General features: G+C 36.7%; 1 long non-coding RNA gene across 1 annotated transcript; it reads left to right on the plus strand.

Annotated features, from left to right (window-relative positions):
• The first annotated feature begins 1,790 nt into the window (after nt 1-1,790).
• Nucleotides 1,791-3,798, plus strand: LOC134199915 (uncharacterized). Its single transcript, XR_009974578.1, has 2 exons — nt 1,791-2,100; nt 3,648-3,798. It is a non-coding gene; the product is annotated as an uncharacterized LOC134199915 (long non-coding RNA).
• The last annotated feature ends 2,567 nt before the right edge of the window (nt 3,799-6,365 follow it).

A 6,365-nucleotide genomic window follows, 5' to 3' on the forward strand; every position in this document is an offset into this window, starting at 1 on the left:
AAAGTTTATTGAATTCGAATTTCGAATTGTTCATGAAAATAAAAATGTATACTTTTAGAATTTTACTCATTTTTAAATACGGAGTGGACGCTTAAAGAAGACCGTGTTGCAGTTATTGCGTTACATCGTTGCGGTTACGCGCCAATTCAAATTTTTAACATACTGAAAAATTTGAATATAACCAAAAGATTCGTTTATCGTACCATCAAACGATACAATGAAGATACACTCTAGTGTAGATGACAGGTCAAGAAGTGGTCGCCCTCGGTCTATTAGGACTCCAGCAGGGATAAAAACTGTGAAGGCGCGAATTCAAAGAAATCCCAAACGTAAGCAGAAACAGTTGGCCCTTCAGATGGGGTTAAGCAGAACCACGGTGAAAAGGGTGTTAAATGAAGACTTAGGGCTTCGGGCCTATCGAAGAAAAACAGGACATCGTTTGAATGCTCGTCTAATGGACCTGAGACTGAAGAGATGCCGCGCTTTGTTGAAGCGGTACGCGGGAAAAAAATATCGGGAAATTCTTTTTTCGGATGAAAAAATTTTTACCGTAGAAGAGAGCTACAACAAACAAAATGATAAGGTGTACGCACACAGTAGTGAAGAAGCGAGCAACCGTATTCCGCGTGTCCAACGAGGTCATTTTGTATCCTCGCTCATGGTATGGTTGGGAGTTTCTTATTGGGGCTTAACAGAGGTACATTTTTGTGAGAAAGGTGTAAAAACGAATGCAGTTGTGTATCAAAATACAGTCCTGACGAACCTTGTGGAACCTGTTTCTCATACCATGTTCAATAACAGGCACTGGGTATTGCAACAAGATTCGGCGCCAGCTCATAGAGCGAAGAGCACACAAGACTGGCTGGCGGCGCGTGAAATCGACTTCATCCGGCACGAAGACTGGCCCTCCTCCAGTCCAGATTTGAATCCGTTAGATTACAAGATATGGCAACACTTGGAGGAAAAGGCGTGCTCAAAGCCTCATCCCAATTTGGAGTCACTCAAGACATCCTTGATTAAGGCAGCCGCCGATGGACCTCGTTCGTGCTGCGATAGACGACTGGGCGCGCAGATTGAAGGCCTGTATTCAAAATCACGGAGGTTATTTTGAATAAACTGTAGTGTTATAAGAATCTATGTTTTGTTAAGTTCATTTTGGTATATGAATGGTTACATAATGAATAAACTTGTTTCAATTATTTTACATTAAACATGTGACAGAATTTATGACCTGACTAGGTATATCTGACATTTCAAATTCTTTATACTTTTACTTTATTACTTTATTTTACTTTTATATATATATATATATTACTTTTACTTTATTATGGTTTGCGTAATGACTGGTGGTAGGACCTCTTGTGAGTCCGCAGGGGTAGGTATCACCACCCTGCCTGTTTCTGCCATAAAGCAGTAATGCGCTTCGGCTTCAAGGGTGGAGCAGCCGCTGTAACTATACCGAGACCTTAGAAGTTATATCTCAAGGTGTGTTGCATATTTACGTCGTAGATGTCTATGGGTTCCAGTAACCACTTAAGCTGTGAGCTCATCCACCCATCTAAGAAAAAGAAAAAAAACTTTTGCAGACCACAAACGAACTAAATAATTTTATTTCAAAACAAAATATTTGTCCAATAAAATTAACTAAGTAAATTAAACACGTTATTAAAGTTTACCTATTTCCTGTTCCCTGCACATCTACAATAAGTCGAACTGTTAAATTACAAAATAGAATTCTATGGATATTCAACGTTATTATCAAAGTATATTTAATTTTATTAACATATAGTTTCGGCAAACTGTAACCTCTTTTCTCATATTCTGTTCTGTTCCCTTTTCATATAATATCTCAATTATAATACTTTTTTCCAACAATGTCAAGGCCGGTCTCGTTACATCGATTCAATTGTCATAATAATTCGATGTAATTATAATAATGATCACGATTTCGTTTGTCATGAAATGATAATTACAATAGCGTTTACGAGATCGTTATGAAGAGCTGTTCATATTTTTGTGTTCGTTTGATGACTTTCATACGACGCTAGATTCTACAGTTTTTACTCTATTTTAAATTTATTAACTGAGAAACAAACAACGGTACGTAAATTGTGGCAACACTATTACACTTTTATTTAGAAAGACATTGATCACAAATTTGAACTGGTGGTAGGACCTCTTGGGAGTCCGCGCGGGTAGGTACCACCATCCAGCCTATTTCTGCCGTGAAACAGTAATGCGTTTCGGTTTGAAGGGTGGGGCAGCCGTTGTAACTATACTGAGACCTTAGAACTGATATCTCAAGGTGGGTGGCGCATTTACGTTGTAGGTGTCTATGGGCCAAAGTAACCACTTAGCACCAGGTGGGCTGTGAGCTCGTCTAACCATCAAAGCAATAAAAAAAATTGAATTGTACGCATTAACTAATTTCAATTAATTTTTCGTACAAAACATTACGGACTCCAAGAATGCGACGATTCTTGGAATGCATGACTGCTTCGCTGTAAAGCTGGGTTGGATGGTGGTACCTACCCATGCGGACTGGTAAATACACCCAACCACTACTCATTATTCAACTGTTTGCTACTTTATTTTCTATCTCTGACATAAAAAAACACCCTAGTTTTCAAACGCAGTTCCGCTAAATATGGAAGACAGTATGAACGGTTTGTGGGTACTACAATGAAGGTTCACCTTAAACTTACGATTGAGGTCCAAGCTCCAGCTATAAATCCTGTTCTATGACGAAAATAAAAACATTGAAGAATTCCCCAGAGTCTGTGATTTGCACAATGTGAACACTAGGAACAAACATAGACTTGCGTTGCCGGCGGCTCGAATTAAGAAAATAAGCAACTCTTTTAGGGGGCTGGGTGTACAACTTTTCAACAAGATCCCACAAAACGTTCAATTACTACCTGTTCATAGATTTAAGAAAACTGTCAAGGAACGTTTGTGCAACAAGGCATATTATAAAGTTAGGATTATTTACTAGATGGCACTACCTGGGAATGAGGCGTTCGCTCCTGGCCTTTTCATTTTCATTTTTCATTATTATTTTTTTAATTATATTTTTTGACTTGTTTTTCCGTTTACTGTAAATATTTAAAAAAAAAAAAAAAAACGCTGAGTTTGTTTCGCCGGTTCTTCTCAGGACTGTGGCTCTTTTTGGAACCGGTGGTAGAGTTAACATTGTTATTTATATTTTGACATTCAACAAGTGTAGTAGTGTAGGCAGCGGCTTGGCTCTGCCCCTGGCATTGCTGAAGTCCATGGGCGACGGTAACCACTCACCATCAGGTGGGCCGTATGCTCGTCTGCCTACAAGGGCAATAAAAAAAAAAAGTGTGTTATGCTGACATCTAAGTTGAAATAAATGATTTTCAATTTGAATTTGAATTGAATTTGAATTAATAGTTATCGGAAGTTTTTCGTCGCTCTATACTATTTAACTTTGAGTAAATTAAAATTATTGAAGCATTACGATTCTTCTCTAATCTAAACCTTAATTAAAATTAAATCTAAAGCTAAATAAAATCATGAATGTATTCATGGGTCAATTAATTAGTTCAATTAAACATTAATTAAGCAAAGTTCCACCTAATTTCTCAAAGATTGTAATTAAATGAATACTAATTATTTTCCAGTGTAGTGTCGAGGCTGTGTCGCTGGAAGAAAAACAATTTATCTCGTCACGATACCAATATTTTCATAAGATCGCCGCACCTGCTATTGGTCTGTGATGACATCTATCTACAACAAAAAAATAAAGTAGCTACTACAATTATATTAAATCTAGGTTTTTTCTTGTTATTTTTCGATGCTATGCGCGCCGTAGACTAACAAAAAAACGTTGTCCGTTTTTGAATCTGAGATACTCTTAACGGCTAGTTCATGATTCTCCTACATACTAAATTCACATCAAAATTCATTTCAGATGAATTAGAATTCTACTCTAGTTGAAGTTAGGTTTAGATTGGCTTGCAAGCGGTCTTTTCTTTGATATCGACAGAAGAAACCAAATTTAGCGCTTCCTAATGTATGCTAGCTCGTGCAAATGAGGCAAACTCGCCGGCCTTCGACTGTGCCACGAATTTTTTTTGAAGGTTTTTTATTGTTTGGATACGTCGACGAGTTGTTAGGTCCCATAGATATCACAACGTGAATTCCATCACCCACCTTCTTTCTTACATGTATAAAAATTTCTTTAATTAGAATTAAATAAATAAATATTCACAAACAATCACGCCACGTTAACTGGTCCCGTGCTAAGTTCGAAAAAAACTTGTGTTACCGGTAACAGATAACGGAAATAAATGTAAGATTTTTATTATACACGTACATATATATTTAATATACGTCCATAACCCTGGAAAAGACATTTTATATTTATCATACAAACATAATCCCTTGGCGGGATACGAACCCGCGCCCCCTTGTGTAGTGACCATGTCACTTACTATACACCAGTCGGCCGTCAATTGCCTTGATCGCCCGAAATTAATTATCAACATCAGGTCTTCAACATTTAGTAAGCTCAAATAAACCCGAAGCATAGCATTCAGAATTTAAATTCAATACTACTTCATAGAATTAATAAACTAGCAGCTTTTTACGACAATAATTTGTTCGTGAATTATAATACCCCGTCTCTAAAGCTCCGACCGTTATCAAAACATGCCGATGCCCAATGGTTTTTGTGACAACACCGCGCGCTGACCTCAAGATCGACACGGAGACGTTTTGTTGCATTCCGCTCAATGTTTACCGTTAAATTTGAATTCGTTTAACGTAACGTCCTGCTAACACTAGTAGATCTGATAGTCGCGCGATTTTTTGCGGAAAAAAAAAACTTTTGCGTTAAGTAAAAAGAGGGCCACCACTCGGCCTGTTTCTGCCGCTGAAATGTCATACTCTTCGTTTTCAAGGCTACCACAACCATATTGCTGAAGATTCAATATCCTCCTCACTCTTGTGCAATAACGGTTGTCGATTCCCATCAACGTGTCACATTATGAAAGGCTATAAACACAAACATCCTAACGATACTGTCCAATACTGCTTAAAACCATACTAACCATGACCTCATCAGCTGGGAATAGAATATGTATAATGAGTTTACAGACGACATCTCAGAAATAAAATCTCTACATGTAAATCGCGCGTTATTTGCATGTCGAAGGACTCTCGCGGGCACGTCACAATGGCATGCACATGCAACTTGTCCCAGACTGATGGATGACAGCTGACAGCGGCGAATCAAAGGACTCGATACAGCCTAGGGATGGAATTCAGCATTGCCTCTAATTACCACTTCAAAGAACTACCGTTTAATGAGCGAACGAAGCTTTTATAGTCCTGTAATGTTCATGCATGTGAATTACGAGTACATCAAACGCATTGACCCGTGTCAAAGTTAATTGTGAAATGTCTAAAACGTTTTTAGATGTATTCTGTATTTTTATGTGTTTTTAAATAAAGCGGTTGAAGCAAAGGAAGTTCTGGTTGAAAAAAGTATAATGTCAAAAATATACGAAACAATATATAACTCGTATGTAAGAGTTTTGAAATTGCATACCTAGCAATAATTATTTTAACTTTATAATTATTTGTTTTTTTTTTTATTTCTGGGCCTTTAACTTTATAATAAAATTAGAAAGAAGAACCATGTACCTACTATGTGACTTGTATTAAATATAGATTGAGTCGGTTGAAGATATTCTGCAGTTAATCATAACTCAGATATATTAATTTTTCCACCACGACTAATTCTAGATTATATTTAAAAATCAGTTAATGGAAGTAATTAAATTTAAAAATGTACATCTCAAAGCTCATTGTTGTTGTAGTATTTTATTCGGTTTTTGTGAGCCAATAGCTTTGTTGTGTAATCCTTTGACTTTGTCTCGGTTGATTCAGATTATACTTTCTTTTTAGGTTTTTTATTATTATTTTAAGTGTCGTTAAATATGGTCTTGTGACCAGTTGGTAAACAACAAAAAACCTTGTTCCTATCACTACTCTTCTTGATGTCGGATAATCTTGAGAAGAACTAAAAATTACCCCTAAAATAAACATAAACAGGTAAATAAGTATATTTCTTTTCTAATGCTTAAAGCTCTCTGTACTTTTAATGCAAACATGAAGACAACAGATGAAGTTTTTGGTTCTTTGTATCGTACTGTCAGACTTACTTTTTACAATGAGACACGGTCAGCAAACGATCACTTGACTTTCACCCCAAATAACAAAAGAATAAATAAAATTTGCGTGAACCGGGAAATCCGTACAATATATTTTTTTAATTTATTTTGCCATCCATTCCCTCCAACCTACGCCAATGCATCACCAATGGAACTGATGCA

This window comes from Bombyx mori, chromosome 12 (genome assembly GCF_030269925.1).
Source record: "Bombyx mori chromosome 12, ASM3026992v2".
Lineage (NCBI taxonomy): Eukaryota > Metazoa > Arthropoda > Insecta > Lepidoptera > Bombycidae > Bombyx > Bombyx mori.